The sequence below is a fragment of the Oreochromis niloticus genome, linkage group LG22 (genome assembly GCF_001858045.2).
Source record: "Oreochromis niloticus isolate F11D_XX linkage group LG22, O_niloticus_UMD_NMBU, whole genome shotgun sequence".
NCBI lineage: Eukaryota > Metazoa > Chordata > Actinopteri > Cichliformes > Cichlidae > Oreochromis > Oreochromis niloticus.
Genome location: NC_031985.2, coordinates 20,158,915 through 20,173,759, shown reverse-complemented (window position 1 = coordinate 20,173,759; position 14,845 = coordinate 20,158,915). Strand labels below are relative to the sequence as shown.

Genomic DNA, 14,845 nt, shown 5'->3' with positions numbered 1-14,845 from the left:
CTTTCAATGCGCTGTGAGTGGCACTGGTAACTTTTTAGGGTAAATATTTCCCCCCCTAGATGCCTCTGAACATTTCAGTAGAAGTCCTGATTGTGGCCAGTGTACACATTGTAATGTAAACATTCAAGCTCTAAAATAAAATGAGGTTTTGCTTTTCATGAGCCGAATTCATGAGCTGAATTCTTTTCATTAAACCTCATACTCACAGGAAACAGCTGTAACAGGACTAAATTCTGCATTTATGCGAAGAAAAGCAAATGAAAATCATAAGAAGGAGGCAATTTTTTTTTGCACAGAAGACCGAACTGCAATTAAAGGAATTAAAGAAAGGCGTCAGAGAGTGACAGACGAGCTCGACTGAGGTTCAGACATCGGATGCTCTGTATGTATTTCCTAACAGAAAGGCGCATCGCTTTAGATAGAGCCATCGCTTGCCCTCGTCAGTCAAGGCGGCTGATGTCACAGAGCGTGATGAAGTGTTCGTCTGTTCTAAATCCAACATTTCCACACGCCAAGGTAAGCAATAATTTACTGTCAAAGATAGTTATATGCTTTAACTGTTGAGGAGATGAAGCTGTAACCACAAATTGTGCGTCAGCTGGAACATCGTGCAGATGTCAGGCCCGGTAATGGCTCGTAAACTGTATTCTTATTAAATTAAGGAAGCGTGCCATTTGTCGGATATTTGTGGTGTAAGATCACTGGAAAATAACCCAAATGATAATTAGGAATCTCCTTTTTTCCCCCTTTGGTTTTGGTGCTGCTTTGCGCTCACTATGTGTGTGTGTGTGTGTGTGCATGTGTGTGCATGTGTGTGCATATGTGCACAGACGGCCAAGTGAGAGAGGAGGAAGACGTTGCGTGAGACAACAGGAAAGGTGTGGAAGATATTGTTTTTGTGCCTCTGTGTGTACAGATAGGGAAGTTTCCACTACAAACTACCACTGTTGTGAGTCCAGGACAATCATTTCATCTCTGTCACTCTATAAGACACACACACACACACACACACACACACACACAGAAACACATACGTCTTCACTCTTATGGACCTGCTACCTAGAGATTAGCTTCCCCACAGAGGGGTGTGGCTGTGGTGTTGACCACTGTCCAATCAGGCGTGACCTGGAAATGACAACCAGCCAACCACCACTCCCAGATCCAACTGGTCTGCCAAGGGGACATCACATGATGGGACCAACTGTCACCACACATGGTCTCTCTCACTCTCAAATCTGTCCATTCGTGTCTGAGTAACAATCTTGCCAGTTATCCTTTTATTAATATTATTATTATTTTAAAAACAGGGAGAATAAAATCTCCTGCCTAGTCTCTGCTTTTTGATCTGCCTTTCCCCCAGCTGGAATGAAGACTTAAATAGGAACCAGCTTATCTTCTCCCTCTTGTACGTTCATGTTTTGTTTGTGCACAATGCTAAGAACACACTCTGTGCTCAGACATTTAAGTGATTCAGACCACTGCTTTCACTGCTGCACAAACTCCCCTGACGGCATCGAATCCTGCAGAACTCTCCTGTGCCTTCTTCTCTGCTTTCCAAGAGTCCAAGGGTGCTTTTTTTTTTAAAGAAGATAAAAGTGAAAGGACTCCCCTCTTTCCTTTTGCTGGGAATTAAAAACACACACTGTACTTTGTACAAAGGATTTTCCACAGGTGCACAAACATTATCACATTCTTTGCTGTAGCCCGCAGTGACCTGACTGATGACTTCTTATTTGTATCTGGAGCACCTGGCCATTTTCAGCTTCATTTGATTCTAAATACAGCAATTCTGCTCTGGATATTCACACTACATTAACTTTCCAAGGAACGACAAACGCGCTGTTTGTTTTGGACATAAAGTAAAGGCCATCTTGACCTGCATCGATCACTCCAGATAAAATATCGCCGGTCAAGGCAACGCTTTGTTCCAAATCAAACACAGCCAGCTATTCGCAACAATGGGGTCCTTCTGCGGTTTCTTGAATCTAACCTCTCTTGATCTCTGTTTGCAGGACTTACCGGACTTACTATGTGGTTAACCTGTGATTATTGGGAGGATTATGTTTATACTTTCCTTCCTGTGCAGGTTGACAATGCAAAATTATGCAAAAGGGAGAAAACGCAGTGTTAATTTTTTAAGCTTTACTGAATGAGTAAGGCTATGCCCTCAGTTAAAACTCTTCTATTAAAAAAAAAAAAATCTTGGTTAGCAAGCTGGACTGTATGCTATTATTATATGTATTTAAATGTTTAATTTACTCAGGAACTCTTGCAAGCAAGGCTTAAGCAAAAGAAGTATCTGTCTAGCATGCACTGTCTGGAAATGATTAAGGCTGTTGGGGCAGCCTGGAACCATTACTGATGTACACTGATGAAGTCCCATTTGTTTGAAGTGCAAGCACTCTGCCTGAGCTCTAATGCTTGTGTGCACGTATGTGTGTGTGTGTTTGTGTGTGTGCATGAGCAAGCCTGCATACATCTGTCCGTCCCTGTGCACGCGCACAGTGTGTTTGTGTGTACGAAGTCCTCCTTCTCTCTCTGCCTTTCCTTTGTCAAGCTCACACCCCTAAAAACCCGTTGCAGGGAGGAAATAGGCTCGTGAGGAAACCCGATCTCTTTGAAGTGTCAGGCTCGTAGTTCAAAACCATTGCCGGCCATCAAATATATGTCATCAATCCCCAGTTTACGTATAAAGCGCTTCCTCTGGCAGCGGACGCGTTTTGCCATTGTTGCGTGGCCCCTGTGCTACGACAAGATAACCCAACAGCTTTTTCCTGTCGCTGACATTGTTTTAGCCACAGGACATCAGCGTGTAGAAGAGACAGGTTACTGGTACAGCGGAGAATTAGGTAGACGTCTCAACACATGTTCCACGCTTTTTTGGACAAATGATCGGGATCTGGAGCGTATTCTCCGAGTGTTGATGTGATTCACTGCAACTGTTCGCTTCAAACAAAAGAGCCATGTACAGTAAATCTGTTTCAGGTTATTGGCCAGAGGATAAAAACTGAAGCTGGTCTATTTCATTTGTAGTCAAAGGCTGCGGTGCGCTCTGTTGTGATGAACGTTTGCCCTTGATCCGCTGCATGTGTGAACAGAAAAGAGAGGAAACATCTCTTCAAGAAAATAACTCAGTGGGATTATAATGCTTAAAGCGTCTCATTTTCTAAGAAAACCCTGAGATTTTTACCCACACAAAGCATTAAACTGGTGTTTTTGGATCTATGACCTCGATATCTCTCCATTAACTTCTCTCTATTGTAGTTCTAGAGATTGTTTATATGGATTAAATATATTATGATTACTCAGAGAGCATTAGAAGTAGATGTAGTTTGTTACTTTAAAGATAAGCCAGCCTGACTGTTTTACCCTGGTTCCATTTATTTTGCTAAGGCCCCAGTCACACAGGCTTAGAGACCACCTGACAACCACCAGTTGCTTGGGAAAAATTAGTATATGTATATGTGAGTGGTCGTTGGAGGTTTCTGAAAACCTCCCTGTGATTGCTTTGGTTGCTAGCAAAAATTGCTGTGGTTGCACGTAGTTTGCACAGAAGATGCCAACTTGTCTGCAAATATCCACCAACCGGTTGCTGCTGCAAAGAGTTTTACTTTGAAGTTGGCTTCAAAGTAAGAGTTGCACCTTTTGAAATGTGCTGGCAGTAGCGGTAAGGCGCAACTTTTACTCTAAAGTCAAACCGTCTCAATTTCTGGTTAGTGTTGAACTTTTCCCACATTCACTAACGCTTGCCGGTTAGTTGGAGGGTGTTAACAGACAAGTTGATGTCTTCTATGCAATCTGTTAACAATCAAGGCAATTACAAGGAGGTTTATGGTGAAGCATCCTCTTTGAGACTGATTTTATCTAGCACAACCACTCACCAACCAGCTGGTGAACACACTGGTCTGAGGCCTAAGCTAATCTAACTCTGCTGGTTTTATTGTAATAAAAATGTGGTGCCAAAAGAATCTTGAATGTAAAGCTATGGGAAAGACGGTCGTTATCTCACTTCTGCCTCCAACAGCCAATCAAGAGCTAAAAAGCGAAACAGATTAAGTTGTTATGTTTCACTTCAGTTTTTACTGTGTAGAGGTAAGTATGCATACATAGCACATAATGCTACTACATAGTGCATAATTACAGTTTTTTCGGGCTGTGTCTGTAACCCTAAATAAGCATGGCATTTGGCTCAGACAGTGTGTGTGAGCCATGAATAAGGTTAGTACAAGTTAACACTGTAGCTCTCATTCAACTCTTTAGACAGAAGCATCAAAGTAACCGCCCCCCGCCCCCAACCCTGAAAAAAATGCACAAATGTTGTTTATAGCTTCATATTTACTTTGCTTATTTAATCGCAGCATTGTCATTTAGGTTGAAAAAGGGTGTTTGTGAAGTTAGCTGCTGAATCCTGTACTCTATTTTATCACTGTGTGGTTTCAGCCTCTATTCAAGCTCCAGTATACAAAGATTCAGAGGTGCGTGCTAGAAAAACACAAGAAACTGATTAAATCTCAAGTGTGCTTTCCAGAATCTTCCTGTTTGTTTCTGTGCTCGTCTTCTGACTGTGATGCTCGGACATTATCACTCATGAACTGTTATTATTTTCTCGCCCCCTCGTCATAATGGACCGAGCCATTTAAAATCATTAGTATGGCTCTTTAATTGTCAAAGCTTGAGCCTTGTGTTCAAAACCTCGCTGGTTCCTAAAGAGATTATTCTGCCAGTGCAGGTTAATTATTTTTATACAATCTAATATTAAGTGAGAAAAGAGGAGGAAAAAAAACCCTCATAGGCACTTTCATCATTTTCTCATTGTTGATCTGTCATCTACTTACAAAGCCTGAAAGGGAGAGAGAACGGGGAAGGCAGAGCAAAGGGTTATTTAAAGGAGACCTAAGGATGTCCTCACTAATGGATGATGCTCTTTACTCACCAGAGCACAATACTGTACACTTCCATTTAAATTCAAATTACGCCATTTGAGGTTGAGCACAAGGGTGTGTGTGTGTGTGTGTCTGTGTGTGATTGTGAAAGTGTGTGCGTGTTACATGGGAGGGCCGTGGTGAGGCACTTTGTAGTGTTTATTGTCGACAATGAGGTTGAACCCCTCTTAAAATACAAGACAAAAGCGGAGAGGTGCTAAAGGGCAGGAAACAGCTCACTACTTCACTTCCATTTCCTTCAGCACCACACACACACACACACATACACAGTGATGTTTATGTGTGTTGATACTATAAATGCAGTGCTTTAATTGGCTTGTAAATAGCTTGACTTTTTATGAAGTAATACACTGCGTGGCTACCCACCTACTCTCTTTGCTCTCCTCCCTTTTTGTCGTTACTGTTTAAAATGTATTCATACTAGAGGAAGTCTACCTTTCCTCTTTATTCTTTAAAGTCACGTGAGCGTGAATTCAGTGTTTGTGAAAACATGCAAGCGTGTTTTGTTACGTCCTTTATGGCTCGGATCGGCCTTCTGAGTAATGTAGCAGTGTAAAATTTCTCAATCCAAGATCACGGGATCGGGATGCATGTTAAAGATTAATACTGTGACTGATAAAATAGTTTGAAGATACTGGATTACAGAATCACGTCACAGGATTAGAGGCCTAAATACAATGTTTCAATCCTGCATTTCTGAGCAATAAAATAACAAAATGATAAATATAAATAAAAGACTGAAAATACTTTTGTTAAGCTAAATTTTAAATGTCACTATGCATCAAATCTGAGAATTTAATCATAATCAACTTTCTATTTGTCAAAGGTATTTAGCTATTTTATCAGCACCTTTTTATTCATTTTCACCCTTTTAAGAAATGTGGACAGGAAGTCTGCCTTTACTCTGTTTTGTATGAAAAAAATTAAGTTATATTTATGGGGAACAGACCATCATTCCTTATTCTTAAGCTAAATAAATAACATAAAAATCCATAATATGTTAAGGATCATTAAAGAAACATGCCTCACATTCACAAATAATAAAATCAGTTTTAGAGTACACAAATAAAAGATTATAGTAATGTTACTTACATCTTTAAGTAGTGATAAAACTTTTAAAAAGAGTGTTAAAAATATAAATACCAACAACATAATTTAAAAAGTTTGATTTTTATACTGTTGAGAGGCCACTAGCCCCACATATTTATTCATTACGCTTCCATTTTAAGATTAAAAGGAAAATTAAGTTTTAAAATACATCATGACTGCAACAAACACGACATCATATTAATACAAAGCTCAGCACGGCCTATCTTCAAAGGAACAGCAAAGCCCAAAATAAATATAAAAATAAAAATCACCCTTCCACTCCAGAGTTAGTTTAATAAAGATGTGGTAATATGATTTCTCTGCGTTTGCACTAAGTAGGTCATTTCTTTCATGACTCTCTAAGAGAAAAGTATCAATAACAGAAAGTGAAAGATTAAGACACATAATTATATCTTCATAGTTGCTCGGAAAATCCAAAATGCAGATAAATGGTGTAACATGTCAAAGACCCCACACAGAGTTTACTAGTGGGAATTATAAGAAGTTCAAACAAACTCTTTCTGAGTCGCTCTTCTCCAGCAGACTGAAACAGGCCTGGTATATTAACACTGTACAGTGGCGGTGAGCCTAAGGAGTTGCTAATTACAGTGTTTCTCTTCACCGCAGACTAAATCGAGTCTTGGTGGGTAACCTAACTCGATGCTACTGCTTAACCTTCATCTGACCTCCCTGCAGCCAGCGACAAAAGTTTCTCTGTATTTGAATGCAAATGTAACGACCACCAGATCATCGTGTATCCAAGACACTCGTGCAAGCAGCAGCCTTCCCTGAAATTAACTTCTAAGATTCCATCTTCTGTGCTAAAATAGCCACAACAATTATATCAGACTAAAAGTGTTGAATATATCTTGCTACTAACTTTTCTTGCTGCTATATTCTTTTCTTTATACTACATTTTTTTTTCCTGCCGCCGAGATAAATCAGGGGAAAACTCTGTCATCTGTTGCAAATTTTGTGGCCATCTGCAGACACAGAAATTTAGAATCTTATAAATCTGAAAGAGAAATTTGGAAATTCCTCCACAAATAGTGACATACTGTAGTTGGAGCAGGACAGAGACTCAAATGCAAAATGATAAAGCAACCTTGGGTTTATATAGGAAATATAGTCAGAATACAACCAGTTGCCAAGTGAGTCAAGTCCTCTTGCACAGTGACATAGACGAGTTGCACTTACACAGACTGAATTACTCAGCAATTATGCGCCAATCTCTCTCAGAGGGATTGCTGTCAGTCTAAGCTGTCAGTCTAACAGGAAACAGAGATCGTTTGCTTCCAAAGTAAAAGCTGTGACTTACTGCTGCAACCGCCATGCTTGAAGGCAAATATTCTCTGTTTTCAGTTGTATCAAACTTTTTACTGTTTCGCTATAACTGGGGGAGTAGTTAATGTTCGCAGATCCTTTAGTGTGATGGCAGGTTAATTTCACTGACCAACAGTTTTCATCATAGTTTCCTTTTTCCCCCCTGATGACAAGAAGACAATAACTAGATAAATGCTAATGCACTAGGACAAAAATTAGGATGAAATATACTGACACTTTTGTCAACGAATATAAATGAGATGGAAATATTCTAATTGAGATCCAATTAGAAGAAATGAAAACACAACAAAATGTCCACACTTGGAAGAGAAGAGCAGACATTTGATGTCAAGGAAAATCAGAAGCTTATAATTAGTCAGTTAAAGCCGATAACTATATAATAAACTAAACGAATTTAGATGCCCAAACTAAGTCAAAAGACTCAAACTAAATCCAACTAAGTCAAAAATCTGCAATTTCCTCGTACATGTACAATGACAATAAAGGTCTATTCTACTCTATTCTAAAATTAACACTGCTGCTAGCGAGCAAAGCAATCCCAAGGAGTGTTTCAGCACCACACGCCTCTTTGCAGCTGATTTCACCCAGCAACTTCATTGTGGGAATACATACTTTTCCCTAGCGACCTGTGGTTACCAGGGAGTTATTGACCAGGCTCTAGGACCGTGTGAACGAGGGCCTGCTCGTCTGTCATTGGAGTGTGCTGCGAACCAAAACTACACAGAGAGGAGATTCCAGCTGGATTATCCGGAGAGTGTTTTAAAACATTTACTATAGTTACACGTTCTTAAAAAGCTCCAAACTCAGCGTCTCGATTTGTCTTCATAATGTATGGCTGTCAACGCTTCACAGCCCTCTGAAAAAGACACCAGAGAGGCTTGCCCTTAACTCTGGGGTTTTCTAAAAAAGAGGCATTAGTGCATGTTTGGGAATGAAGAATGTGTGTGTTTGTTTGCGCACAATGCCCCAGGGCTCCAGGTGTGCTCACCCATCTGCCATTTACATCCCTTCAGGTAGAACAGAGCAGAGTGAAGGCAGTCAAGATGTCCAAAGATCAAGTTACACTTCTCTCTCTCTGTTCCTCATCGCTCACGCAAAAACATAACACACACATAACAGAGCGTGCAGGAGGTCCATGATCCATGAAATGGGGAGTAAGGGCTTGAGGCCAGAGTGATGGCTGTGGAGAGGAAGGGAGTGGCATGATTGATGAGAGAGATCAGGAAGTTATGCAGTTAGTGTTACAGGTAACCGCGGGGATGTGGGCGGAGATACGGCTGCGGCGTACAATGAGTTTATTAAATGACACAGAGGGAAACAAAAAGAGACGCTCACATGGTGGAGAAAGGGGAAATGAGAGTAGAATATAAAGCAGTTTATGGAGTTTGCAGGCAGACGCTGGTGAGAACTGAAGTGAAGAGTGAAGGGTGGAGTGACAGAAACAGAGGAAGCACATGACTGGACGAGACCCATCTGTGGCCGCGGTAGTTGAAGCTTCTCACGGAGGCATAAAACTTGAACGGATGCTAAACAGGACGGCAAAGCTGAGCACTGGTTTTATCTTTTGCTGACGGACGCTGAGTTTGCATGAAAGTTTGATATTTTTACATCTCAAACTGTAGATAACCAACTTGTGGTCTATTTAGAGACACAGAAAGTGGAGATAATTTGATTTTGACTTTTCCCCTTGCATCAAAAGTTGTTGTTTTTTCTAAAGTGGGTTTTATGAAAAAGAAAAAAAAAAACACTTAAAGAATCAAAAGAGAATATTAGAAAATCAGTAAAGGAGATGAAAACCAATTAACAAAAGGAAGGTCGAGGTAGTGGAGGGGTTCTTGTGTAAATGTGACCTTACTATAAACATTTAATTTTCCAAGACCACAATTTCCTGTTTTCCCAGGCGATTAGAGTGAAGTGTAAGCCTGAGGGAGTCAGGCCACGGTCATGTTTCCTCCTGTTCTTTAAAGGGGCTGAAAGAAATAAGCTGGTGAAGGCCAAACTGCTCTGAGCTGTGCTGTGCCAAAATTTAAATATGTCTGTGCTGATGAGTTCATCAGGGCCACATTGTTTCACTTATCTCCCTCCGTGGGTTTCTCAGTGTGCGAGTGTGTTGCATAGCTGTTGTGCGCAAGTTGGCATCATGTCACATGAGTTATTTCCTGTATGTATCATTAAAGAATCTATAGCAGCAAATGCGTTATACCTGCTTGGAAATAATGGGGATGACCTGCGGGAGTAAATGTCCAGCATTACTGAGGACGGAGGATTAAACATGCTCTTCCATCTCATCATGTTGTCATGGTGATGTAACCTTTACTGAACCGACTCGAATCACTGTTGACATATATTTAGCAAATACCAAAAATGTTGATATTGAATGTATCAGTGTGACTTTTCCTTGCAGGAATTTATGTTGTTCCAACAGAAATAAACCTGATCCTGTAGCACTGAGGTGCTCAAATCACACTTTTGAGTTAGGGTAAAGATTAGATTTGGTTTAATCTAGCAAATGTCCACTGCGAGTCGAAAAACAATATGTTCATTTAGCTGAAACCATATTTCTTCTCTATTTAGTACGTTTGTTGCAGATATCCAACCACTGGATTGAAATCCAGTCACACACACACAGGCTTAAAGAAGGAGTCCATGCCAAATATTTACTAAAAAAAAAGACAAAGAAAGCAAATGTCAAGAGAGCCTGTGACATGTAGGCCAGCTTATATAAGCTGGAAGACCCAGGTGATGACCCTCGCTAATGACCCTTTCATGTCAGCCAGTTGTCAGTGAGAGCAGGTCAAGACCACCTACACAACAGTGGCAGAGGTGTCACAATAGTCATGCACTCTGTACACCCAGCCTTCACCTCAACCATCTCCCGGGAAGAAGGATGCAGTTCATAAATGCGATGCCTCATTTATTCAGAATTATGAACATATCTTTGAGCATTAGGCAGCCAGACATACTGCACCTAAACACGCCTGGCAGAGGGATTTAGTTGTATGGAAATGAAACTGTGGTGTGGCATAAAGGAAATAAGTCTTCTCTGTGTCACTTAGTTTGTGCTTGTTGCTGTCGTCCTTGTGAATGGCGCCTCACGCCAAAAGTAATGCCACAACCGCTGGCATGCCCTGCACTCTTTTCAGCCAGGTCGAAAACACAAACACAAAGTGTTTGGTCTTTTTAGTTCAGATTACAAGCAGGGAGGTACAACAACATCTTGAAAAGATATGGCTTTCTGGAGAAAATTGAGAAAAAAAAAGCTCCTTTTTAGACCTCTTCTATTCATATCCTGGCACTAAAGCTGAGTTTTTCTGAGTGGAGACGCATATTGTATACGAGAAGACTGCAGCAAGTCTAGTGCCCCTTAAACACCAGTGGTTACAGGAATGTGATGACTACACAGCTGGTGGGCACCATGACCAATCCAGTGATTATAAACTCAGCTTCGTACACTCACTCATTTCAATGCTGTTGCTCTCATAGATATTGCCACACTGTAAAAACGATAACTAGTAATTGTTGATTTGAGTAAAGTTTTCAAATTAAACTGACTTAGAAATAAAACTTTCCATTTACAACCTAAAATAGCTTGTCTGCCCAACAAATTTCTTCCATTGTTGTCCTAACTAAGATTTTCTAGCGAGCATAACAAAGATTATCAACTTTTGAGTAGATTTTTTGAGTCGAGTTGGGAACCGGTGGGAAACCCCGTAGGTGACTGGCTCACGTCGTGGTCTGAATAAGTCTGAACTAGACCAAACGAGTCTGAGCAGACTGTGTGATAGTGGTTTGTCGATGTGTTCTGAACTGAAAACCTGCTAAGAAACTTTGAACAAACGTGGCCAAAGTTGGATGAAAATTACAATTTTTCGACCATTACGGATTTTACCTGGTCTGAAGTTGGAGTGTATTATTTGACCATTTTTTGGACAGGTGCGGGAGCTGCCGGCCATTTGCCCTAGCAGGTAAGCTAACGACATCTGTTATTAGGATTTTCTACAAGCGCTAGGCTGCATCCTCCTGAGGACCCAGGAGGGTGGAACGAGTAAAGCACTGAAAAAAAGCCAAACAATAACATATTTAAGTCATCTAAGGGACTTATATATCATGTTTAAGCTAGCGAAGGACCGCGCGGGGGGTTGAAAATGATATGCCAGGAGTTCGCTGCTCTCGCTGCTCTAGCGAGCCTTGAATCCCCAGCTAGCTATCGAAGCTGGTGGTAACAGACGTCTCCGAAAACGTAGAAGCATTTTTGCAAAAATGTGTTGTCTTAATAAACTGAGCAGATATTTGAAATTTACACAGCTACATTCTCGCCTGAAAATACCTTAAAAGTTTACTTTGTGACCCAGAAAGAGTAATAAGAGTAATATTAAAACTAGTGAAGTGTAAGGCTGCCGCCATTGTTTGAAACTAGAATCGGCTGGGCCGCGCTATGAATTCTGGCATAGGGTGGGCCACGAAGGATACACCTGACCCATCCTTCAAAGCTGTGGAAAGTATTGTATTGTTTTGAGAGCCTTTTTGTTGGTGGAGTATTGATTTTATGTACAATTCCACGGGTAGACGCGATCTGTACGGTCCGACTTTGCACATGCGCAGTAAGGATCGGGGAGTCCGATCCGTAACTTTTTTTTTGTTTTTTTTTCTACATTATATTGAAATGTTTCATTATTGCAAACATTTTCTCTCAGGCGGAGAGAGGTCGTGGAGTGTCAGCCTATGGTATCTGAGGTCCAGGAGAGATGACCTGCGCTGTTTTCCTCTGAGGAGGTAAGACTGTCCTAATTTATTTATAATTTAATTATTATTCAAATTGGGCATGATTTATACTTATATTGAAGCAGTACGGTATTTGCTGGGGTAATGCATTGGCCAACTTTATTATCTTGTGCTACCACTCCAGTCAAGGCCCTTGCCAGTGTTATATTGAAATCCTTACCCTGAACATTTCTGCCAGTACAAGAGTCCCCATGCTAAATCGAAATTGTGAAACAGAAAGGCAATCTCATAATTTTGACTTAGCATGTATTTTTTTTCTTTTTGTGCTAGAAATAGGACTTCTATAGTCTGAGATTGTTAGGGAAAGAATACTAAGGCAGGTCACAGAATCTGATTGGTCACATATTTTGGTGCAACTTAGAACATAATATGTATTTTCATATTGATACTGGGTTTTGTGGGGGGTGTTTCTATTCCTGTGCAAAAGACGTATTCATGAGAGATTTTTGAAGTAGGTTTTGCTGTTGATAACACAGTCAGGCATATAACATGGTGCAGACTGTCCAAGACAGCTACCCAGGAATTTTCTGTGCTGAATAAATGACACTATTTTGGTGAATGTATTGTTTAGATATCTGAAAATTTCATCGGATCACAAGCAAAGACCTCCTGGGGACCTTCAATGCATCCCTTGACAAAGTTGTGCCTGGCCTGCTGAAACTGTACTGGTCTAAGAAGGGAGCTCTTGGTGAGGAGATGGAAGACCTCCTGGATAAACTTGATGAACAGGTGAGTGAAGTGCTCCTTTATCTGACATTTTTAGAAGAGAGTATACTTTTCTCTTAACAGAAACTGAAAAAGATGCTGGCTTCAAACAAAACACATCAGTGGATATGTCAGTAAAAATGAATGTCATGAGTCATTGCTTTGTTCTTATTTGGCAGTATTTTATTTAATTTGTAAAACGAAAGTAAAATTGTTAACATGGTGTTGTTGTTGTTGTTTTTTTTGGGGGGGGGGGGGGTTGTACGTTTTGCGTGTTGCTGGGTCTGACCTGTGCTTTACTTTCATTACTATGAGAGTTCTGATTTTGCATAGTGTATAGTACACCATGTTACTTCACTAATTGAAATTCTTGTTTTCCACTGAATACTCTTTAGACATCCAACACTGTGTCCAACGGGCACTGAGAGGCCTGCCCATTTTCCTCAAGAGAAGATGCAACAGAGGTTTTCCTGAAGTGCTTAGTAAGTACAAAAAAGTAATGCAAGTAAAACTAATTGCTATGAGATGTTTTTAAAGGATGAGTTTATCCAAAATGGAAATGTACACTTTCTCAGTGCAGTCCAGATAATTTTATAGTGGGGATTGCAGTTGTCATAACTCTCACTCCTTTTTTTTTCTGCTGAGCAGCAGCTGGGCATTATTAGTGGTTGTTCCATAGCAGAAAATTATTTTTGTACAAAACTCACAAGGTGGCATTAATTAAAAGAAAATAAGCTTTTTCTTCTTAAAACCTCCATGGGTCAAACGACCAGCATGGTATAGAGGTTAAAGTTAAAATCTTTTGAAATTTGTTTTGTCTTTAGTTTTTCTTAGCTTTCAATAATTCATATTTTACTTTTCTTCAGGACACTGACATTTTGGAACCAGTGTTGAACGGTGCATCAGTTGCCATCCTCACCATCCTACAAGATGACGATGCTGATACGTCTGTGCGAGAACATGCAGTTGTGTTGGAAGGGGACATCGTGCTACATAACATTCCAGATCTCTCTACTGCCCTGGCACACCTCTTTGGCCTTCTGTATGCCCTCAACATTGATTATCCAAAGCAGATGAGTTTTACCTTTGAAGCAATTCAGGCCATCTTATTTTGGCCTGGTCGGACAATATGAAGGTGAAGTGGATAAATCATTATTCGAAATGTAAATTTTAGTCAGATGAATCTGTATTGTTGAGAATATATGGTGAAAATTTGTCTTGTAGTATTTTAAAAGATTTGTTATAGTGTTAGTTTCCTCTTCATTGATGGTAACATTTCTAAGAACTTTTAACTTCCATAGTTCATCATAGTAAGCCTGTGTAAAATGTCAATGTCTGGGTGCATAGGCAATCGTTTGTAGCACTACCCTATTTAATGTGCAATAGTTATGTTCAGCTTTTACAAGACGGTCAGGGTGTGTGTGCATGAATTATTAAGTTGCTGGACACTTTTCTTTTTTGGTTCTGGACTCTAGAATTTTAACGTCTCTGCTGGGGTGCTCAAAGCACCCAAAAGAAACTGGCAACACGTTTTTGTTTGTTTATTTCTTTTCTTTCTTTCTTTTTGTTTTTTTTAACAGAAATTCACCCTACTACCCATGACATTCTGAAATGTACTGAAAAGACTGTTGAACAAAATAAATAAGCTTTTAGATAACATTGAATTGTGCTTTGTTTTATTCTATATCTATTTATTAAGTGTTTTTTCAAGTATAATAACAACATACATTTTCCTTTGTTTATATAGGTAAATTTTCAACTCACTGGAGTAAGAATTGTATGATTACTCAACAAGAATATCTGTGTTTGGTGAAGGCAGAAATACATGGCATTGAAACCAGAATTTCTTCGTTAGACTTCCAGGATTATCCTAATTAGGTGAACAAGGAGATCCAAGTTGGCAGAACTTGTAAATCTTAGTTGAGTCAACAGCAGTTGGCAAAAGTTGAGAAAACTCAAAAATCTCTTGCATCATGTTGCCT

The 14,845-nt window shown here is 40.0% G+C and overlaps 1 long non-coding RNA gene across 1 annotated transcript; it reads left to right on the top strand.

Moving 5' to 3' along the window:
• Positions 1–10,865: 10,865 nt before the first annotated feature.
• On the top strand, positions 10,866–14,276 carry LOC109196321 (uncharacterized). Its single transcript, XR_002057826.2, has 5 exons — positions 10,866–11,341; positions 12,071–12,149; positions 12,730–12,887; positions 13,259–13,345; positions 13,730–14,276. It is a non-coding gene; the product is annotated as an uncharacterized LOC109196321 (long non-coding RNA).
• The last annotated feature ends 569 nt before the right edge of the window (positions 14,277–14,845 follow it).